Source organism: Papio anubis, chromosome 9 (assembly GCF_008728515.1).
Source record: "Papio anubis isolate 15944 chromosome 9, Panubis1.0, whole genome shotgun sequence".
Lineage (NCBI taxonomy): Eukaryota > Metazoa > Chordata > Mammalia > Primates > Cercopithecidae > Papio > Papio anubis.
In genome coordinates, this window is record NC_044984.1 from 16,610,881 (window position 1) to 16,636,483 (window position 25,603).

The following is a 25,603-nucleotide window of genomic DNA, read 5'->3' on the forward strand; positions in this document are numbered from 1 at the left end:
GAGTAGGAACGTAGCACGAGCTTGTGTTTGAAATATTATAAAGTAGAAGAGATATGACTTTCTACTAGTCACTGTATGGTAATAGCTTAACCTATTAAGAACAGACAATATGACAGACATATATTATGACAAAAAAATACTCATTATTAGACAAAGGAGGAAAGTGCAGATAAATACAAAATACAAAGGGGCAGAAAACCTCAATCCCATTGGAAGATTACACAGGGATATCATTCTTTTATTATTATTATTATACTTTAAGTTCTAGGGTACATGTGCACAACGTGTAGATTTGTTACATATGTATACATGTACCATGTTGGTGTACTGCACCCATTAACTCGTCATTTACATTAGGTATTTCTCCTAATGTCATCCCTCCCCACTCCTCCCACCCCACAACAGGCCCCAGTGTGTGATGTTCCCCACCCTGTGTCCAAGTGATCTCATTGTTCAGTTCCCACCTATGAGTGAGAACATTCGGTGTTTGGTTTTCTGTCCTTGTGATAGTTTGCTCAGAATGATTTGGATGAAGCATAGGGATATCTTTCTAAACATTACACAGGTACACACCCACACCCACACACATCTCTAAATTATAAAATCAAAAAACTAGAGAAATCAGGTTATAAAACTCTGAAAATAGATGAATAACTTTGACAGAAATACTAAAAACAAAAAGAATATTACATAAAGTCAAAAAGAAAAAGTATAAGCAGCAATATTTGATACTTTATATCTAAATTATAAGGTTCCCAAAATGACTTGAATGGTAAAGCAAAAACAAAATATGGAAGGAGTGGACCAATGTGAGGCACGTGTGTTTTTTTAAGCTTTACGCTGAGTATTCATGGTACATACCTAGAGTGTGATTATGAGGATAGGGCTAAGCTAGCAGGGTCTTACCAGGGCAGGCTAGAGAGCCCACAGGACTGGTACTAGTTGTCCAAACTTTTAGGCAGAGAAACGTCATGAAGACTGCCTGGTCTTTAGCTAGACTAAGTACCTCCAGCTAGTTACTAGATGTTCTAGGGAGATTTAGTAAAGCTGGATACTCTGTTTTCAAATCAGCAACTATGAAGGCAGCACATCCTGGTAGCTCAGGAGCCAACTGTAAACCTGGAAAGAACTCAGTACTAGTATTAAATACACTTAAATAGATATGTGACCTAGATGACTTACAGGATCACTTGTTGAGTCTCGGGTTTTATTCAACCATAGAAGCATATGGTAGTTTTAAAAGCTGTAGATATATTCGGAAAAGACAAACAAATATTGACAATACAGACGACTTCTCAAACTCAACGTCACATATTACATGATTTGGTTAGTCATTCATTCGAAGATTCCAGCCCTACCAGAGTAGGTGGGAAAATATTCTGATCATCCTTATTACATTTTTATGTGTTTTAGCATTCCTAGGGCTATTTAAAATCAAACCTAAAAGCAGCTATTTATTAATAAAGAATGTCATATTCATCTCCACCTCTGCTAACAATGAGTAGGAACATCTTTATTTCCTTACTTATTGATCCTAAACAATTCCTTATTTCTCATTAAGGAACTTATCTATAGCCTGATGATTTTAAAATATTTGCTTTATATATCTTAAGGTCATTGTATTTATTCATGTGAGCATGGTTTTATGGCAAGTAATGCTGGATTTCTGTGTATGAGGGTTATATGCATTTTGTTTTTAAATAAATGTAGTGTGATGAATGTAAATAAATGTAAAGAAAAAATAGGTTAAAAGCACAGCTTATAAGTAAGATGAATATGGATAGATATGGCAACATTTTTGAAGATAATATGCTGACTGACGTATGTATGGGAAGCAATAACTTAATGTAAAATTAAAGAAAAAATTAAAAAGCAGTAATAACAAAATAATGTTGAGAGAAACACAGATAAGGAAGTTTTCTGTCTTAAGTAGAAATAAGGTACATTGAAGAATATATAAAGGTAAAAGCTAATACATTCATACACATACACACATAATACTCTTTAATTAACAGCATAATTTTTAATATATTTCTGTATCCAAACTTAAAAATCTGTATGTCTGTTTCCCCTCTTTAGACTTCAGGTGCAGAAAGTTGAGTTAATCATATTCCTCAGTTAATGGCATGGTATCTTCATTGGTTTGTCAAGGCATTTGCATTTTTAAAGTATCTTACCCGATATTTTCAGTTTTTATTAAATCACTATCATACCCCAATAACACTCAAATATATTTTAAAATATGCCTTGGATGTGTATACAGTTGTGTGAAATAAATAGCTTTATGTTCCTGTAGGTGATGGTACTTATTTCTATATAATTTACCAATGAAAATTATATTTTTAATTAAATAATTTTGATATATACTTGTACTTGGAAGCCTCCAAGTAGAGAAATATTTTTGAGTGTTTGTCTCCTTGCACTATATTTTTTGAAGTCAGTTAGTTTATAGAAGCCAGTCTCTTAACGCAAATTTGCTTTTAAGAGAAAATATTTACTGCACACATTTTAAAACAGTGTTTTAAAGCAGTTAAAGTGATAACATTTAAATCAGTGTAGGCTGTACATTTTAATTTTATCCTATAATTAGTCTTTTTAAAAATTTATGTACATTATATATTACTTATTTAAAAATTTAGCATAGAAAATCTCTTTGTATTTTTACAGTATAACATAAAATGTGGGTATATTAACATTACTGTTTCACATAAGCAAATTATTAACTAAATTATTAAGAAATCATATTTATATTTTTCTTAGTAGGTCACTGGCTCTAGATTCTAGATTTTGAAGTATACGTCACAAACTTTAGCCTATTGCAATTTGGTCTTGTGAACTGATTTTCCTTTATCAAATGTTTAAACCGGAGTAAACACCTACTATCTCTGAGCATTATTTTTTCCATTTCAAAATGAGGGGAAGCAATAATACTCTTAACAGAACTGCGAAGTGATTATAATGATGCCTAACACACAGTAGGAGCAAAACAAGTGACAAGTGTTATAATGTTGAAGACTATATGATCATTTACTTGCAAATGTGCAAATGCTATGTTTATTATTTTTCTCTTTATTTCTTCATTTAATGGGAGACCTTATGGTCAAAGACAGATTAAAATCTTTCTCAGTTTTAGTTCTTCCTCAGTCACACTTAAGTTTCTATTAGAACTTTTAGTCATTTCACGTTTTTAATATATAAAAACTCTTTCCATTATTTTAAAATTACAAGGAATTTGTCCAATCACTACAAAATATCAGGGCTTATGTTAGTCTGAGTGAAATGATGAAGAAGAATTATAACTTAAAATTATTAGAGACGGAGAAATAACAATTATCCAAACATTTGTGAATTGTAATTGTAACTAATGCCTCATATTGGAGCTCCTATTTTTCAATAGTTTATCCTTTATTTGTAAATTAGACATTATTCTGACAAGAATATTATCCCATATTTAACAGGGGATAAAATTTTAATAGAAGGAGGATATGCCAAAAACAGATTACACTAATTTATGTCCAGAATATCATGTGGATCAGGCCTAAAAAAGCACAACCTTTGCTATTACTACTACACACAAGAGGCTGTAACCATATGTGTAATTATATAAGATTGTCACAGAAACATTATCTAATATTAAGAAGAGTGACAGTCTGCAACATTTATCTTAGAGGTGTCATTCCCCGAGATGAGGTGTTTTCTTCATTAGAACTTGGTAGCTATGTATAATAGGAGTCAACAATCAGTGATTTTATATCTGTTAAAATTAATCAAAAGATTGAAATAATTAAACATACATTTAAATAAAATCAGGAATGCTATGTTCTAGTTAATGTAGTTTTTGGCAAATAACTGAAAACATTAAAAAGAGACGGAAATTATATGAAAAAAATAAAATAGCTGAGATTAAGAACTCAATAGGTTGTTTTAAGTCATTAGAGATAACTAGAGAATTATTGATTAATTTATAATGTACCAATTGAAACATGAAGGAACAAAACGTACAAAAACTGTGCAGAAAACATAACATAAACTATGAAGAGATCTATAATTACATGTAATTTATACCCCAAAAGGAAAGTTGAAATAAATGGAGGCAAAATTTAAAGAGATAAGGGTGAAAATTTTACAAAACAAATGAAATGTGTCAAGCACTGATTCAAGGAACTCCAAGAAGCTAAAGAAAATCACAAAGGCACATTACATAAAACTGCACAGATGGATCAATATGCAAAAGTCAATAAATGGGATATATCACATCAACACAATGAAAGACAAAAACCATATTAGCATCTCAAATGCTGAAAAAAATAACAAAATTCCACATCCTTTTATAATTTAAAAAAAACTTGCAACAAATTAGGTATACAAAAGTATCTCAACACAATAAAGGCCATATATGGCAAGCCCACAGCTAACAGTTATATACAATGGTAAAAAGTGAAAAGCTTTTTATCTAATATCAGGAACAAGACAAGGATACCCACTATCTCTATTCATCATAATATGTCAGAAAGAAATAAGAAGTATCCAAATTGGAAGAAAAGAAGTTAAATTGTCTGTTTGCAAATGACATAATCTTATGTATAAAATACCCTAAAGAATCCGCCAAAAGTTGTTAAAACTGATAAATGATTCAATAGCATTGTGGGATACAAAATCAACATACAAAAATCATTAGGTTTTCTTAGACTAAAAATTGACTACCTGAAAAGGAAGTCAAGAAAATCCTAGTAATTATTTCTACGTATTTTTATTGATTTTGCAGGATTTTCAAATTAATTCCTAAGTATTTTGCTGATTTTGCAGGGTTTCCAAATCCTGCAAAATCAATAAAATTTGAAAATCCTACATTTCAGAACCCTGCAAAATCAGCAAAATACTTAGGAATAAATTTAACCAAGGAAGTGAAAGTTTTGCACACTTAAAACATGAAACATTGAAAGAAATTGAAGAATATACAAATAAATGGAAATATATGCCATGTTCATAAATTTAAAGAACTAATATTGTCAAAATGGGCATACTACCTGAAATGATTTACAGACTTAATTCAATCCCCACCAAAAGACAAAGACAGTCTTCTCAGAAATAGAAGAAACAATCCTAAAATTTATATAGAACCACTAAAGCATCCAAATAGCCAGAGCAATCTTGAGCAAAAAGAACAAAGCTGGAGGCATAATACTACCTGACTTCAAAATACACTACAAATCTGTAGTAACCTAAACAGCGTGATGCTGCCACAAAAACAGACACACAGAGCAATGCAACAGGATAGCAAGCCCAGAAAAAAATCCATGCAATTATGCTCCAATGATTTTTCATTTATTCTCTTTATACTTGATATTGGGAAAGCTGGATATCCACATGCAGAAGAATGAAATTGGACCCTTACTTCACATCATATAGAAAAATCAGCTAAAAATGAATTAAAGATTGGGCATAATATTTGAATCTGTGAAACTGCTAGAAGAATACATAGGGGAAAAGCTCCATGATGTAGATCAGGACAATGATTTTTAGGATATGACCCCAAAAGCACAGGTAACAAAAACAAATATGGACCAATGGGATTACATTAAATTTACTATTATTATTTTGTCACAGCAAACAAAACAACAGAATGAAGAGGCAACTCATGGAATGGGAGAAAATGTTTGCAAACCACACATCTGATAAGGGGTTAATATCCAAAATGTATAATAAATAACTCAATTGCAAGAAAGTAAACAGATTTTAAAAAGGGCAAAGAACCTGAATATATATTTTTTCAAAGAACACACATAAATGGCCAACAGATATGTGAAAAGATGCTCAACCTTACTAATCATCAGGAAAATGCAAGTTAAAATTAAAGAGATATCCTCTCACACCTGAGATATCAATTCACACCTTGCTATTATCAAAATGACAAAATATAACAAGCGTTGACTAGGATATGGAGAAGCAGGAATCCTTGAACATTGTTGTGGGGAGTGGAAATTAGGAGAACCATTATGGAAAGCACTGTGAAGAGTCCTCAAAAAATTAAAACTAGAACTAATATATGATCCAACAATCCCACTACTGGGTATATATCCAAAGGTAACAGCATTTGTATGTTGAAGAGACACCTGCACTCTCATATTCATTTCAGCATTATTCACAATAGCAGAAGCTGAGGTTGAAGGATATTCAGGTGACAGAGGATACAAAATTTCAGCTAAGCAGAGGGAATAAATTCAAGATATCTATTCAACATAGTAACTACAGTTAATAACAATGTTTTATATTATATTTGAAAATTGCTAAAAGAGTAGATTTTAACTGTTTTCTCCACAAATATATGAGGTAATACATATGTTAGTTTCATTTAGTCACTCTTCAATGTATACATATTTTTGAACCTTATGTTGTACACCATCATTTTATACATTTTTATTTGTCAAATAAATTTAAAAAATTAGGCCAGGTGCTCACAACACAAAAACAAATCAACAAAGCAAAACAAAAAGAAAACCGAGATTATTTTCAAAGCAGCCTGGGAAAACAGTAGTATATTACCACTATCTTAGCAACAATAATGATAGCAGACTTCCCAAAGAAACAATCAAAGCCAAAAAGTACTAAAATTATATCTGGACACTACTGGAAAAAAATGCCTACCGATCGATAATTCTATACCCAGCAAATATGTTCTTAATAATGCAGGCAAAAATAAAAGTATTTCCAGAAAAAAAAAAAAATGTCATAGTTGGTGCTTTCTGTCCCCAGCTGGGCTTTTGCTGGACGTTAAGAATTACAGAGTAAAACCAGCGCACATATTTGCGCTGGCCAAAGTATATGAAAATAGTAATTCATTGGCACATTGAAATAAACAATGGTCTAACTTTCATCCTCAAAACATCATCTTAAAATGGTACTGGGGGCACATATCATGGTTGAAGTTCCTTTATTTAAGCATTTGTTTGATTTTGCATTAAATATTTTCCCTCTCTAACTAGCTAGGGCCTGACTGCTTCAGATTGAAACTGGCAGTAGTAAAGTGGTATTTGTTGCTTCTTGAATTCTCTGCTTCGAGCTTCTTTCTTACAACTCTATCCCACCCCCATGCACTGCTGTGCTAGTCATCTTGGAACACCTGAAGAGCCAGAGCAACAGAATATAAAGAAATGATAAGGGCAAAGGAAAAATCTTTACTTACATGGTTGCTTTGGGAGTTTATTGGTGTTCTCTGCAGCTGGCAAAAAGTTCTAGTCTGTCTCTTCCTTCCCCGGGACTCTCTCATAGAATCTTTAGTGATTCTGTAACACTCTCTCCCGGATATCCCTTATACAGAAGAGCTAAGAACTACTTTCTGATTTCCTAGAGTTTCTCTCCGAGATTCTTCCTTGTAGGTATTTCAGTCCTCTAAGTGGCCCTTGCAGATAGAACCCTAACTGACTCCAACCAATACCTCCTCTCATATGGCCCACATCCAGTACATGAAAACACTTGCATTCCTCATTCCAACAATTTCAGAGTGGAGTCCTATAGCACTGAAATGGGAGTCTCCTGACCCTACCACTATAAGAGTTAATATTTTATTTCTAGATTTCTTAGGCAAGAGTCAGACCCTGGTCTACGTCCCCAAAATGTAGAATGGAAAGATTCCTGGAAGCAACACATCTTATGTGCTTGGCTAAAGGTTTCTCACAAACCCCTTTTCATAAAGTATATTTTCCTCACAAATGTATTTGCTTTTCTCTGTTATGATCTGTTTTTAGTCCTTAACATTGCCATTGTTTTCAAGAGTTCTGAAATGTCCCTGTGAAAATTGCTATACGTATATTTCCTTTCTATTTATTTTGAAATTTAACTCTATTGTGTCTTGGCATCTGTTAGTTTTGATGCCTATTTCCATTGGTTCTCTCAGTATATTTGTGAATGACTGGATGACTATTTTCATTTTGGTGCAAGGATTTCTAACATTGACTTTCTATATAAAATATAAATTATTTGTATTTTTAACTTCTGAGAGCATGCAATATCATCCAATACCATTCAAGTAGGAAAAGATTATTAAGACTCAGAAAACAGAAAGTTATGACTTTTAATTTTACTTACATCCAAAATAAATATTCCCTCTTAAGGATCAGAGTCAAGGAATAGTGAGAAAGTCGAGGGGGAAAAATCAAAAGCCAGGTCCTATCAATAATAATGGATTTTTTTTTTTTTTTGAGAATCTTTACTTGGAAGACAAAGGATAAGGGAGTTTGACAAAGTTGGATAGTTTAGACATGTATCTTAACTTGTGATGCTTATCCAAAGTGAGGCTATTTTGAGTTTTGTCGATCATTATAGTCAAGTAATTGTGACATAGTCTCGCCAGTAAAGAGCAGCTTTAAGTACAGTAAACCTATTTTACACATCAGCGCATTAAAGAACATACCTCTATAAAATACGATTGTCATGGTTGTCATCATATCAGTGAAAAAAATTGGAGAATGCCATAAAGGAAAGTTTACTGAGCATATCACAAGGAGTGGGGGAAGGAGAAGATATTGCTTACAACTGAAGACATATCCTACAGCTAGGTATTCAGCCCTTACCTTGTGACCATTTCCTAAACTTGCCTTACACAATTCTGTTTACACCAACCAATTTAGAGGAAAACAGAAAAAAAAACATATTGCTATAGATTTTCATTTGGGAAACAAACGAACCTCACAAGAAGTTCCTGCAATTCTGTAGTGTCTATACTGACATTCATAATGCCAAGAGGGCTTTGTAATCTGGGGATTCCTGAGTGGATGATGAAATAATGATTTATACATTTACTGCTGCTCTTAAAAGCTAGAAATTGAATGTCTCTACAGTATATAGTCACGGAAGTTTGTATTTTTAGATTATAATTCTCTTCTCTTCTGAATCCCTCAACCCCAGCCCAACATTTCTCTGAAGGAATGAGAGGTATATGAAACATTTAACATTCAGAAGATTCTCTTGTAATTTTCAGGTTACATGCATTGTCTTCTGTATGTATTACAAATTTATTTCAAATGGGAAAGGAGACCTTGCATAATAAGGCAGAGCTTTTAAACAAGATCGTCTTCTCTATAAGGCATGGTTCTTTTTTTTTTGTTTTGAAAGTTTAGCTCTGTCTTAGTTACACAAAAAAGGAAGATTTAGAAGCATGTAAACCAATAATAATTATTCAATCTAAGTTGTAAGGGTAACTTACTATGGGCACTGGAGGCTGAGATGGGATATTGTATTTGCATATATACAGTATATGGAAAACTATTCTACCATTTTATAGAGCAACAATCATATTTAGTTTAATGTCTTTTAAGTCCCATAAAATGATATTAGAAAATTTTGCTATTTGGATGGTGAGCAATCAAAGCTGTGGTGTTAACTCATCATAACACTACTAGTTTGACTCTTCAGGCTTCATTAAATTGGGGACATAAATATGCCAGATCAACCAAATGAAATTGGAATGCTCCTATTTCGGGGTTTAGAGTAGGCTGAATGAGTTTGGTACCTTTTTTACATTTGTAGTTAGGTACTGCACTTGCCTACTTTATGATTGCATGGATATTTCAGCAAGGATTAAGATTAATGGATATCATTAATTCTCAGCTTTATGCCATGACTCTCCTGAGGCTCCTGTAAAATAGACATGTCCCAAATAATCTTCTTCACCTATTGTTCATACTTTTTTTAACCTGTACCCCTCACATAAGCCCGAAATGTGTCTTGTGGCTCTTCCAACTTACAGCATTTCAGAGCTAAACTGTGACAACACTGTGATGTGTTACAATACTACCTGATGTTTCCTGACTTTTTAATGATTGCCATTCTAACTGACGTGAGATGGTATCTCATTGTGGTTTTATTTGCATTTCTCTGATGGCCAGTGATGATGAGCATTTTCATGTCTGTTGTTGGCTGTATGACTGTCTTCTTTTGAGAAGTGTCTGTTCATAGCCTTTGACCACTTTTTGATGGGGTTGTTTGTTTTTTCTTGTAAATTTGTTTGAGTTCTTTGTAGGTTCTGGATATTAGCCCTTTGTCAGATGAGTAGATTGCAAAAATGTTCTCCATTCTGTAGGTTGCCTGTTCACTCTGATGGTAGTTTCTTTTTGCTGTGCAGAAGCTCTCTTTAGTTTAATTAGATCCCATTTGTCCATTTTGGCTTTTGTTGCTTGCCATTGCTTTTGGTGGTGTTTTAGACATGGGGTCCTTGCCGTGCTATGGTCTGAATGGTGTTACCTAGGTTTTCTTCACCTAAAGCAACAGGTGCTGGAAGGATGTGGAGAAATAGGAACACTTTTACACTGTTGGTGGGATTGTAAACTAGTTCAACCATTATATGGAAAACAGTATGGCGATTCCTCAACAGGATCTAGAACTAGAAGTACCATATATGACCCAGTCATCCTATTGCTGGGTATATACCCAAGGATTATAAATCATGCTATACAGACACATGCACCGCGTGTATGTTTATTACAGCACTATTCCTAATAGCAAGACTTTGAATCAGCAAATGTCCATCAGTGAGCAGAGACTGGATTAAGAAGAGTATCAGCACATATACACCATGGAATACTATGCAGCCATCCAAAAGGATGAGTTTGTGTCCTTTGTAGGGACATGGATGCAGCTAAGGCTCATCATTCTCAACAAACTATCACAAGAACAGAAAACCTTGAAACACCGCATGTTCTGCACTCCATAGGTGGGAACTGAATAATGGAATCACTTGGACACAGGAAGGGAACATCACACACTGGGGCTTATCATGGGGGAGGGAGGGGGAGAGTTGCATTGGGAGTTATACCTGATGTAAATGACAAGTTGATGGGTGCTGATGAGTTGATGGTTGCAACACCTAACTTATGGCACAAGTATACATATGTAACAAACCTGCACGTTATGCACATGTACCCTAGAACTTAAAGTCTAATAATAAATAATTTTTTTAAAAAAAGAATACTACCTGAGACTGGGTAATTATGAAGGAAAGAGGTTTAATTGACTCACAGTTCTTCAGGCTTCACAGGAAGCATGGCTAGGAGGCCTCAGGAAACTTACAATCATGGCCAAAGGCAAAGGGGAAGCAAGCATTTCTTACGTGGTGGTAGGAGAAAGGCAGACAGAGCAGAGGAAATGTCAGATGCTTATCAATTAGATCTCACAAGAATTTACTATCACAATAACAGCATAGGGGAAACCCCCTATGATCCAATCACCTCCTACCAGGTCTGTCTCTCCGCATGTGGGGATCACAATTTGAGACGATATTTAGGTGGGGCACAGAGCAAAACCATATCAGTGGCTAATTTCGGAACAGTATAGGAGTCAAAATATGTTAAATCATCTAATTTATATAAACCGTTTTTTGACAACTGAGTATTTGAAGTTTAGAGGTTCTGTCTCTGCCACCTCCCTTGGAACTCACTAATCTATTGTCAAAATGAGGAAGAGTAATCTACAATGAAGTTAAAGATATTTAAATCATTTAAACACAGATACCAGGAACAAAGTGAACGTACATTAACAAAGCTAATATATTTTATGATTTTTAGCAAATTTTTAAAAATATTTATATATTGAGGAGACCAGTGTTATACAAATAGGCCATATTTCTACTGTTTGTTGTGATCCATATTTAATTTTTAACAGACGATCTATGTCTATTCATAACAAAAAACAGTCATTTTGAAATATAGTTCTTCCTTATTTCTTTTTGAAAAAATTCTGTGTATCTAGTGAATTGAGATTGGTATTATTTGTTCTGATAGAGCTGTCCCTTGGAGGTAACCCCATGACTTACACAAGACGCTCATGTATTTAAAACTACGGACATTAAGACCCTCTTCTTACTGCCATAGGCATTAGTGAGATGATCTGAAGGAAAGAGCCGAAAGTGAAAGGCAAATCTTCATTCTTTTCTGAGAATGTTGAATGACATAGAAATAATCTCAGAATCCAAAATTGAAAACTAGACATTAAAAAAAATAAATACTACTAAACTTATAGTTGCAATACCATATATTGTCTCACAGTAACATTTATTACTCTACTCTTTATAGCAAATGTAAACTTGCTCAGTTTTGCTAAAAGATATTTAGGCACTCTATCCTAGAAGTATAACAAATACTTATTACATTATTTAATAAAAACATATTCTGAGTTCTAAATAAACTCATAAATACCTATTTATACATTGGTGATCTTCTGGACTCTAGTAAACAAATAGGTATTGTATTCCTATCTGCATAAATTGCTTTTATATGCTTAAAACATTCTAATTATCTCTTTATCCATTACCAAGCCACATGCAAAGGATAATGTCCAATATCATTGAATAATAGTTATTTGGCAATTTTCTTGTTGCTTAAAAGTAGTTAGAGTTTGTTTCAAGGTAACTATACTGAAGAAAAACACACATTGTAAGAAAAGAAAACTGTTACTGGTTTTGCAGAAAACCAGAAATAGTTAAAATTTATGAACAAAAATTAATTAGTGAACATTTTAATAATTACCAGATTACTGTAAATTATTATCCAAATTTATCAGAATACAAAGTTCATCTTTCAACTTGCATGATTCACATCAGTATTAGCTGTCATATTGCTGCACTATTTTTAAACTAAAATTTCTTTCAATATAAATGATTCAAAGTTACAGGAAATTACTGATAAACAAAAATACACAATTATACTACTTTAATATCAGGGTAGCCTTTTTATCAAATTATTTCTTTTACTGCTAAATATTATACATCATAAAGAATATTGTCCCCTCATTCTTGGTATAGGGAGTTCAAAAACATATATTGGTAGAAAACGTATCTCACCCTTATTTGCTTACAAGGAACATTGTCAGAAGACTCTTTTCACAGCTCAGAGCCATTATATCTTGGAATGTCAATTGCAAGTTGTTTGCTTGGTTTCCAGTAGAGAGTTAGTTATTGTGTATCTGTCTGCACTATTCTCATTGTGAGTGACAATCATAGACTATTCTGCTGAATACCACCCCTGTCATTGTTGGTTGGCGTTTGCTACTTGACAATTTTGTCTTTTTTCACCTCACTCCTTACAAGTGGATAGAAAAATCGGGTAAATTCATCAAAAGAAATACAAAGTTAACTCAGCTTTCAAAACGCTGCCTGCTGTCATTTTCTATAGTTAAGATTTTTACCTGAAGCATTGAATGTCTCACCCTGGCATCAGACTGCAGTAATTAATCATTAAATAGTGATTGAAGCAGTGGACCCCAGAAAATATCTCCATACACTACCATATGCTGGAGCCAGCTGCAAGCTAGTACTTAGAGAGAAGCAGCACAGAGGAGAACCGTGCCTGACAGTTCCCTGCTGTGAAGTCCAAGTACAGTGTGCTTCGAACTAAGGGCCAGAAACAGAATGCTTGCTTGTGTTGACCTTCATTACCTGACACTGTTTAAAAGACAAAATGTCAGTGTTAATGTACTGGAAGTTTAAACATTTAATCACATTTTAATGAGGACACCAGCACTTTTTTTTTTTTCACACTTTCCATTATTATTTTTCTTCTTTTTTCCCTTAACAAAACCAAGTCACTGTAGCAATATATATCTATCTGATCACAACAAAAATTAACATTGACTACACACTACAAAATAAAAAGATGTATTTTAAAATCCTTTTTTAAAAAAACATAAATATCTAGAGAGAGAGATGGAGGTTGTCTTCAAATACTTAAAGGACTATGATTATAGTGAAAATAAAGTAATTCTGTGGTCTGTTTCTCCATAGGGAATTAATAGATCTCATGAGTGCAAATTATTGAAACATATATTTGAATTCAACTTAAGATAGAATGTATCAGCAATTAGAATTGTCTAATAATGCAATAACCACTGTCTTAAGGAAACGAGCTTCCCATTACATGCAAGTGCTTAAATGCACTGAAGTTGTAGTAGGAATTCCTTGAAGAGGGTAAGATGTTAGAACACATGATTCTATCAAGAGTTTTAAATTCGAGTTTACAAACAATATCGACCAACTAATATATTCTTATTGCATTATTTTACTGATTTATTAGATTAAAAAATATGTCACTCTTTCTTGTTCACTGACTATAGAAGATAACTCTTGTTTACAATGGGGATTTTATTTGTGCTGAAATAAAAATTAAAAGTTTGCTTGGCTTGCATTAGATGTATTTTATACATCATCTCTATTATCCTAACACACATACATAACTGACATTCATGGATTTTCTTTTTGAAAACAACCCTTCAGAGTTGATTGCCAAATTTACACCTGGAGAATGCATTCTAATTGTAATTTTTGTTGCAACTTTGGATAATATGTTTAAAACAGAATTATTAATCTTACACTAAGAAGATGTACAAAAAAATGTATGATTCACAACTGCCGTCTCTAGGTATTGTTATTTTATTCCCATTAAATAGATGAGGCAACCTCAATTCAGAATGGGTAAATAAATGTACCCAGAGCAGTACCTAGAATGTCTGCACACAAAGTTGAAGTATTTGAACATGAAAAATTTCCCAGGAACTTTAATTTCCTGCAAACTATTTTAGCTATTGTAATATAAAGGTAAAGCTTTGTTCTTGCCAAGTGAGAACACATGAATAGATCAGGGATAAGAAGAGTATTTGCAAGACAGATGAGAGAGAGAGAGAAGGAAGGAGGGAAGAAAGGACAGAAGGATGGAAGGAAGGGAGAGAGGGAGGAAGAGAAAGAAATTTTATTATGTTAAATCATGGACATTCTAAGTTTACACTGTTTTGTTTTATCTAGAAACAGTTATTTTTGTTCCTTTGTTTTCTTGATGCTAATACCAGAAATGTTTATAAATGACAAAAATATAAATGAGAATATTTACAACTCTATGTACTTGAGTGGCAGTGTTTTCCCCATAGATGATACTGGCATTTAGTGGTACTTACATTAGTGTGTATATATGTGCTTTTGGATGTACAATTCCTTCAGGCAAGAATTGGAGGATGGAGATGAAGGAGATATTTGAAGTTATATTTTGATTTGCTGAAATGTAGTAGTTTTCCTTTTCGTTATAACTTTTTGTTATAATGAAATGAGAATTAGAATCAAGGATAACTCACAAATGGAAATCATCTGATAAGATGTGGGACTACAAGTGTTTTGCCAAGTAAAGGTTCTAGTCATGATGACCTTTAATATATTTTTTTCTTCTTTAGGATTAAAGTATGCTAATTCCTTATGCATAATTTTAAATCTCAATTCTATTTGAGATCCTAGTGCCCTGTATCTCTACTTCTGCTTTTTAAAATAACAGCTGCTTACTTGAAGACTGCAGTTAGTTGAACATATGTCTATCTTTAGTTTATAGCTTTTATGCTTTTCTTGGTGGACAGATGTCTTCAGTTTTCTTGTGATTTCCCTCCAAAATTCTATATTAATGCTCAAGACAAAAAATAAAGAGAATAAAGGGATATTTCTCAAAGCTAGATACCAAGTTTATATTAGTCTTTAAATTTGTCTCAAATTGATTTAGACTTATATTTTATTTATAGGTATCTAATTTTAGATTATTTTTATCATGCACCTGACTTATAAGTGTTTCCTGACTTAAAATATAAGTGTTTCCTGACTTACATTGAAAAAATCTTCTAAATTAATTCTAAGCGTTAATCTATAATTTTTTGAAAAAATAATGCTCTTTCAAGATTAAGGGTAGTACAATTATCTGATTTAGGACTGAAACATCCATTTTGTTTTCTCATTGTAAACAAAATTTCCTTGAAGTTAAATTTATCAGTAGCAGCAATTCTTTTTTAAAAATTGTTTTTGTTGCTAATTTATATCATACAGTTAAAAGTATTCATGGATATATAGTTAAACAACAAGAAAACCCTCAGAAGATCTCTATTTTTAGAAAATTCAGTTTGAATAATGTTGGGCAAATTTGGAGGATAATATATTAGTGTTACGAATGAAGCAATATGAAAGGTAAAAACACAAAGTTTGCACCTTGTTTCTGAGTCCGTTTATTAGGCAAACCCTTGAAATATGTACTGTTTTGTAAAAACTGTACATTTTACTACATTGACTAACACATGTGGGCTGAAGTGGCATTAACATGCCACTGATGTACACACAAATTCAAGCCCTCTGTGTGACATAAATTCAAATAAATACCAATTAAAGACATTTTAAAAATTCAAAGAAAAATAAATGAAGCTACTTGAGACGTAGTGTACATCTATCTAAGTCAGTTTCATGTAAAGAACAGTTTCTTGGAAAACACTGTATATACTTTGCAGTATAAACGTAAAGCAATCAAAATCGCTTTTAATTAAAGCTCTTTTTCAGTTCACTAAGGAATACGGAGAGAATGCCAAACTATATTAATGTACTCCATTATGACTTTGACTATATTTTACAACTTGAAAAATTTTCATTTTTATGGCGCCATCAGCCTGCTACTTAATAGAAAATGTTTTATTGACATTTATGTTCTTTACCTAATGATGTGTATTTAAATGATGGCTGTCATCTTCATTAGAATTGACTGTTGAAAGAGTAATAAGAATGAGAATACAGAAACCTGGTCTCATTTTAATTGTACAAACTGAGAACATAACCTTGGGCTAACCGTTTCACCAATTTGACTACAACCTTCAATTTAAAAATCGTGTATGCCTCCAATATTGTATGATCATTGTTTTTGTGATTTATTATGCTTACTTGACACGTGAAATATATGTATGTATGTATATTTATATGCATCATTTTCTATTTGTTCTTAAATATTGCTAATTAATTATTTTAAACCTTTACATCTGAATGTATTAATTTCATCAATGATTATCAGAAAAATATTAGGCTTGGTATAGAAGTTATTCCAAAGACACAGTCTGCTAATATGCCCAGTATTGATTAGTATGTATCAATAGAAGTCATTTAGATGTATAATTGATGATCACAAAAATCATGTTCTTTCAAACAAGTATTGAATTGTAAGTTATATTCAGCTTTTATTTAATTTTTATTAATATTAAACAAGGCAGTAAATTATTCATTACAGTCACCATTCTATTTCTTGTCAAATTATAATTTGTGGTTTCCTGCTCTTAAAGATATGTTCAGCACTATGTTCTTAAACAAAAGTGTCAATAAAGTTTTTGTGATCTAGAATAAAGAATCTAAAAAAAATCATATTCAATCTTCTATAACTAGCAGTATAGTATAGTTTAACTTATTTTTGTAGTGAAGTATTGAATAGAAAACAAATAATTAATATTTACTTCTAAAACGTAACATGCATATACCCTATTTCAACTTATTGAGGAAATTTATGTTTTTCCAGTATAATACCTAATTAGAATTTCTATCATGTCTTCATATTCAGTTGTGACTTTATTATTCTGTCCTATGTATTTACCTTACATATAATGCCATTGTTGCATTGATGTACTGTTTTGTAATTATTTGCTTTTGATGCCTGTAGTACAGAGCATTCAGTATGGCTCCCAATGGTTCCTGTCTCCTGTATAGCCTACTGACATATTGAATCATGGTTGTTTTTGTGTGACAAAATGAATACAAAGTAAATGATGGTGTTTCACTTCTTAGGCTAGGTCATACAAATCCAATGTCATTTCTGTTTTGCTTTCTTGACTTATCTTCTCTGGGAGAAACCAAGTGCCACGTCATGAGGAAGGTCAAGCAGCCCAGTAGAGAGTCCTAGGAGAAAAGAAGCAAAAAACTCCATAAACACCATCATTAACATTTTAGCCATTTACATGGACACTATCAGACACTTTAGTCTACATCTGACTGTGACTTGATGAGAGACCCCAAGTCAAGTCTACTCAATGTAGCCACTCTTGATTTTCTGACCCACAGAAACCATGAGATATAGTAAATTAATATTGTCATTTAAAGTCATTTTATTTTTGGAGTGAGTTGTTAAACAGCCATACGTAACTAATGTTTTAATTTCTATAAGTTTTTGGACATATGGACTGTAATTATTTTCTTTTCTACATTGCAGATACTTAACACGATGCTAGCCACAAAGTGGAGGCTCAGTTAATGTTGGCTGAATTTAAATAAATAAGTTTAAATATAATCTCCTTGTTGGTGCTATAGGTTCAGAAGGGGCTTAAAAAAGCAGTAAATACCTATTACTCAAAGTTGGCAGAAAAAATTGTTCAACATCAGCTTGACCAAAAGACTTAATATTTTAGGCAGAACATGATATTAAATATTTTTATGCGTCAAAGGAATTGATCTAGTTATTCTGATTTTAAAAAATTAACTATCTTAGTAAGCCTAGTCACAAAACATTTTACTCAAAATTAAATATTTCCTAAGAACTCTCTAAAATCTTTAAAGGGTCAAGAAAGTTAATTTGTAATGCCTACATTTGATTTTTTTTTCACCAGTTTTGTCTTGTTTTGTTTTTTTCTGATTCTATGGCAGAAATTACGTTTTTTGGATCTCAGCTCTTCAGGCATATTAACCAGAAACAAGTAAAAAATAAAAACTATACAAGTAAGGCTTAAATTAATTCTGATAAGCTATAAACACTTTTTCTGAATAGATTCTGGGAAAACTGGATTAATTCTACTTAAAAGTCATGCCTCCTCATTAATAAAGTTTTAGAATTATTTTTCTTTTTTTTAAAAGAGATTAAATTTAATCTTTTTTTGGAGTTCATACAATTTCTTAGTATTCTTTTTATTATTATTATTTAAGTTCTAGGGTACATGTGCACAATGTGCAGGTTTGTTACATATGTATACATATGTTATGCTGGTGTGTTGCACCCATTAACTCTCATATATTTTACATTAGGTATATCTCCTAATGCTATCCCTCCCCCCGCCTCCCTCTCCACTATAGGCCACGGTATGTGATGTTCCCCTTCCTGTGTCCAGGTGATCTCATTGTTCAATTCCCACCTATGAATGAGAACATGTGTTTGGTTTTCTGTTCTTGTGATAGTTTGCTGAGAACTATGGTTTCCAGCTGCATCCATGTCCTACAAAGCGACATGAACTCATCCTTTTGATGGCTGCATAGTATTCCCATGGTGTATATGTGCCACATTTTTAATCCAGTCTGTCACTGATGGACATTTGGGTTGATTCCAAGCTCCTTGCTATTGTGAATAGTGCCGCACAAACATACGTGCATGTGTGTCTTTATAGCAACAGATTTATAATCCTTTGGGTATATATACTGAGTAATGAGATGGCTGGGCCTAAAATGGTATTTCTAGCTCTATCCTGAGGGAATTGCCACATTGTTTTCCACAATGATTGGACTAGTTTACAGTCCCACCAACAGTGTAAAAGTGTTCCTGTTTCTCCACATCCTCTGCAGCACCTGTTGTTTCCTGACTTTTTAATGATTGCCATTCTAACTGGTGTGAGATGGTATCTCATTGTGGTTTTGATTTGCATTTCTCTGATGGCCAGTGATGATGAGCATGTCCGCCAGCTGTAAGGAATGTCTTCTTTTGAGAAATGTCTGTTCATATCCTTTGCTCACTTTTTGATGGGGTTGTGTTTTTCTTGTGAATTTGTTTGAGTTCTTTGTGGGTTGTGGATATTAGCCCTTTGTGAGATGAGTAGATTGCAAAAATTTTCTCCCATTTTGTAGGTTGCCTGTTCACTCTGATGGTAGTTTCTTTTGTTGTGCAGAGCTCTGTAGTTTAATTAGATCCCATTTGTTAATGTTGGCTTTTGTTGCCATTGCTTTTGCTGTTTTAGACATGAAGTCGTTGCCCATGCCTATGTCCTGAATGATATTGCCTAGGTTTTCTTCTATGGATTTTATGGTTTTAGGTCTGACATTTAAGTCTTTAATCCATCTTGAATTAATTTTTGTATAAGGTGTAAGGAAGGGATCCAGTTTCAGCTTTCTACTTATGGCTAGCCAGTTTTCCCAGCACCATTTATTACATAGGGAATCCTTTCCCCATTTCTTGTTTTTGTCAGGTTTGTCAAAGATCAGATGGCTGTAGATGTGTGGTATTATTTCTGAGGTCTCTGTTCTGTTGCATTGGTCTATATCTCTGTTTTGGTATCAGTACCATGCTGTTTTGGTTATTTTTCTTTTATTGAGATGTTCTAAGAATTACTCATATGTAGAATATTTCTATATTATAAACATTTTGCTAGATATCAATATTAGATATTAGATCTATATTATTATAATTGATTCTAGAAATAGGCAATTCTTATGGGTCAAAGAGAAAACAAACTAAATAATTTTACCAGTTTAAGGTAGAAACTAGATACAAAAAAAGAGATGTGAACCAGAACAAGAATAAACCTATTATCTAAACACAAGTATAAGAATTTTATTTTAAGTTTCTGTCAATCAACTGATGACAAACGATTGGGATTTGATACTAAATGCCTAATATATCACATACATTTTATCAATTATTTAAATCAAAAAAGGGTTTATCTCTAATATTGTTTGCCTTTCAATTAGTCATTTTTATTGTCATTCTAAATTCTCATGTTACCAAATGACTTTGAGTATCTTTAAAAAGAGATTCCTAAGCTTCGGTGAACTCTAGTAGCATTTGTTACTGTCCTAATGCTCTACGAGAACAAGGCCAGATTGGGCGAAGACTTGCATAATCAATTCTCTAACATGAAAGAACCTTTTTGAGTCAACTTTGCGTAAATATACCATTGATTTGCAGATTTACTAATTACAGCTTCTTACCGTGAATATATCTGAGGCCTTTTAAAAAAATTAAAATTGGTCCATTTGATACTATAATTTGATTATTTCATAATCAATATAAATAAGAGTAAGAAAATAAAGTAATGGTTTCTGTGAAGGAGTAATTTGTTTAATGCCTGAACAGAGGGAAAGACCACAAAGTCAATGATATAAAAAAAAAAAACAACTCACCAATTCATTTTATTAGCTGTTAGTAGATGCAGTAATGTTAAGGTGGAGAATGAAAGTAGAAATGAAGAGAATATTATGGTGAACAACAAAGTAAATTGGAGATAAAAATGTAGAGAGATTTAAACATGATCAATATTAGGTATTCCTTAACTGTCCCCCAAACCAACTTTAACTTCAGACTTTAAAGATATCATTTTCTTCCTTCCCTTTTTTCAACCATCAAAAATAATAAATTGTCTAAAAGATTTTCTTGGCAACTAAATATGAATGAAATCCCTCATTTTTGTCTTTTTATTGTTCAGGTGACAATATACAAACTCATCAGTTGCAAGTAAGCTAATTAAATATTTAATAATACATATTAATACATATTTCTAAAACTTTTTTCTTAATCTAGTTTATTAAGAAAGAATCTTTTCTCTTTGTACTTATTTGTGCCTTGGGATAGTTAAATACACTCCTAAAGCCGTGTTCCCTAATATGCTTCTTTCATTTTCAAAAGATTCTGCCACTTATATTCTTGGTAGAGAATATAGCTCAACCCACTATTTATTTTATGATCTTTATGTGAAAACTACTAGTTAGCTTTAATTAGCTTTGGCAGTCACTTTTCAGTTCAATGTTGTGTGTATTCGTTTTATAATTATTGTGTTAATTTGTTTATTATTTAGTGTCTTCCCATTGTAGTATCAGGCATATGAAGAAGCTTTATCCCAAAACTTACCACAGTGACCAACTTGCACTAGGTGCTTAATAGACATTTGTTGAATAAATAAAATAGTATACTATGAAAATAATAAAACCAACTCAACAAATTTAGAAGTACAGTGATTAATTAATGTTAAAATATTGGCAGTATAGAATATCTTTACAATGGCTGACATGGTGGGGTGTCATATACAATGTTTGACATTTATATCCCTGCATAACTGTTGATCAGAAACTCAACTCATATTAACACAGAAGTGATTTCCAGACATTGAGTCCAATCCTGGGTAGCCTCAGCCTGGAGGCATATATCCTGTTGATCTTTTTATCTAACTTAACTCCTCCTGGAAAAGTGAGTACAAATAAAATATCAACAAAATGGTTGATATTTTCTTTTTCTTTGTCAAAGTTAAAGGTTGAAAGGTATCAAAATTATCCTCTAACTGTATTTTAAAAATAGAGAACTGGGGCCATGAAGTCCTCAGAATGTTATGTGGAAGAACTGGGGCTTGAAGCTTTTTTGTGCAAATGCTACTAGCACAATTGAACGATGTGTTTCTGCTTGAACATGGACAATAATAAAGATGTTTTAGAAACAATGGGAACTGAATAGTTTACATCTTTACTTCCATATAAACACATATATCTTTGAAAATAATACCTACTAATGAGACATGGGGATGAAGATTCAATTAGCGACACGAAGCATTTTCACGTATTTGAGAGAAAAACAGGAAACAGAAAACACAAATCACATAATAAAATGCAGTACATTATTTTCATATAATGAAACATAATGAAATTTTGGAGTAAAATATTAAAAAGTACATACATTAGATATTTTATTTCAACTTTTTACATTAAGGAAATATGCACCTATATATAAGATTTAATATGCCCCCATGGTTCCTCTTTAATATAACACACAACGTATGAACATTTTCCTACTGTCTACATACTTTTGCAAAATTGAGTCACTTAGAGTGGATAAAAAATATAGTCTCCCTCGATTTTAACTCCTAATTTCCTGTGTTCTGGTATTTTGAAGAAAATGTTATAATTAATATATTTCAATGTATAAAAGATTTTAAAATATATTATTTATAAATATGTAGTATAGCTAATACATAAAGCCTGTCTATTCAATATCTTCCTGAGTGATTCAGGAATAGCAACTTTATTTTGCAATTTTAAAAGAATACTTTTAAAGTATTTAAACCATGTTTCATTATATACAATTTATATTCATTTGATCTCAATCTAAAATACCTAAAACCCTTGAGGACAGAGGCCTTCTCATAGTAAGCTTTAGAGAAACTGGCAGATGTCAGGGAAGATATACTGAGGCAGTGAGTTGTTTTCTCTTACCTTCGATTCAAAATAGAACAAAAAGCCAAAGTTTTTTTGTTGTTATTGTTTTGTTTTCTACAAGACAAAAGTCAAATAAAGAACCCCTCTCAGACTCAAAAACACAAACTGGAGTTACAAACTAATACACATCACAGCAGATTAATAATGGAACATGCCTACCAGCAGAAAGTTGACATTTGCTACTTCATTCAGCAAACATTTCAGTCACTGAGGTTTCAGACACACAATCCCAATTTAAAAGAACATACAATGATGAGAAAGACACACAGATCTTTGATGGGGCAAACATTATTCACATATGGGGATCTGAAGAGAAGACCATTCAGGCTTAACATTAATCCTTTCTTCCCCCTTTCCATCCTCTACTCTACCCACTTCTTACACTCATTGTCTGAGACAAGAAGACAAATTGCTGAAGTCAGATATTGCAACAAAATGACAATGGGCATTAGAAGAAGCAAAATGCTCCCTCATCACGGTGAAGCAAAAGTGTTGCATAGTGACTAGCTGGAGCCTCCTAGAGAAGGCAGGTAGAGCAGGAAATGAGCACAACATAGGTAAAATAAGACAATGTCAGAATAGGACGCCTTGGTTGAAAGAAAAAATGTATTTGTGGGAGAAAAAAATCTTCTGGGAGATTCTGAAGTCTAGAGGTTGGGTAATGAGGCTGAGGCAGGAGGCTTGAACCTGGGAGGCGGAGCTTGCAGTGAGGTGAGATAGCACCAATGCACTCCAGTAATTAAATATCTGTTTTATTTAACAATGTACTTGTAGTACCTGATATATTGAAAAGCGCTTAAAGATTAAAATATTATAATTTCTGTTTATTGGTTTCATTGAAGATAACATTGTTCTAAGACTGGACTGGGTTACTGATTTTTAAGCAACAAACAAATAGCAAAATTATCAAAGTTACTCAGATAATAAATACTGAGAAAAGGCCTGTTTTGGAAAGATGATGAATTTAGTCTAGATATTTGAGGTTGAGATACATTTGAAATACCAGCAATGAGATAGAATACATACTGAATGTAAGGCCTGAAGGTCAGCCAAGATTTCTAGAGAGATGGACCAACAACAGGTCAATAAACAAAACTTAGGGCCAAGAGAAGAATCCAGGATTTCTACCTCATTGCAGGAATTACATAGTCTTTACCAAATTGATATGTAACATAGAGAATATTTAATTGGTTTCTAGACTGCGCTTAAGCTGTAGTCATTCTTAATAATTATACCCAAACTTGTGTTAAAGCCTTGAAAAAAACCTTTAGAAAATGAAGAAGGAGAAGAAATAAATTCCATATGTAAAGTGACAAAAAAAAAAAAAAAAGTGGCCAGGATCCATAGGATTTGACACAAAAGTATATACTGAGAATTCAGAGGTAAAAGGAATTGTAGTGAGATGTAACCATGGCAATTTAAGATTCTAGTTATCCTTAAAAATCTTTTGAGAGAAGGTGGACAGTGAAATTTCATGTAAGTTACAGGATTAAATACTGAAACTGTTTTATTTTAAAATTAAAATTATAAACCAATAAAGATAGAGAATTGGGGACATTTTATTTACATATTTTAAAAGGAAAAAAAAAAGGCAATCTAGACGTAAGGGAAAGAGAGACAGTCACAAAAAATTTGAAGCATATACCATGAGAAGGTCTCCAAAATAGCCACATATGGTGAAAGCCTGGGTTTTAAGGTGAAAGCATAGTACTAGGGTGAAAAAAATTTGCCAATCAAGTAATAACAAATGTCACTTGCTACTCTTTAAGATCCAAGAGAGATTTTGTCCGAAAGATCCTCAGTTCTTAGAAGAGTGATTAGTTTAAGTAGCTGGCACTCATTAAATGCTTCTTGAATTAATATGTGAATGCATGGGTATGTGGATGAAAACACACAAACACATACCGGAATATATAAAGAGAGAGAGAATTATACTCCTTCATTCTTGCTGTAGATTATGAACGCTACTGATAGAAAGGCCCATAATGGAAAGAGGAGAGGAGAAGAAGAAATCCTGTAAGAGTAGTGAAAACCATACAAGTAGCATATTGTCTTGAACAAGACAATCATCTAAGGATTGTATTAGTAGTTAACAATTCACTGGCAGTTTTAAGATATTGGTGCACTGAAAACTACAATTAAACTAATAAGCACTGACAATGCTCTGAGGGTGACGGAATAAGACCCATCTTCTAAAATGGCTGGTGTTGATTTGGGAATTTAGCTGCTGTCTATGTTCAAGCAGAAGTTGATTTTTCTCTTATCACGTCTGCCCTCTGCTGAAGACGTAGGGTGCCAGTGGAGAATTAACCATATATTCTGATACATAACATTGAAACTTTTATTTTTAATTAAAATTCAAGTAGCTAAAAGTGGATACAGTAGACAGTTGGACAGACTATTTGGCAGAAGCTGTGTTCTAGAAAAAAAAAGATAGAGAAACAATTTCTCTGCATGACTGCTTTGGAGCTCTCTTCTCTCAGCCATTCTTGGTGCGTAAAGTGAAACTTTACCCCAAATGCATACTATTTGGAAACAGAAAAAGCTTTTTTTTGTTGAAAGATACAATGGAAAATGCATAAATCAACCTTCTCTATTTGGATGACTTTGGTA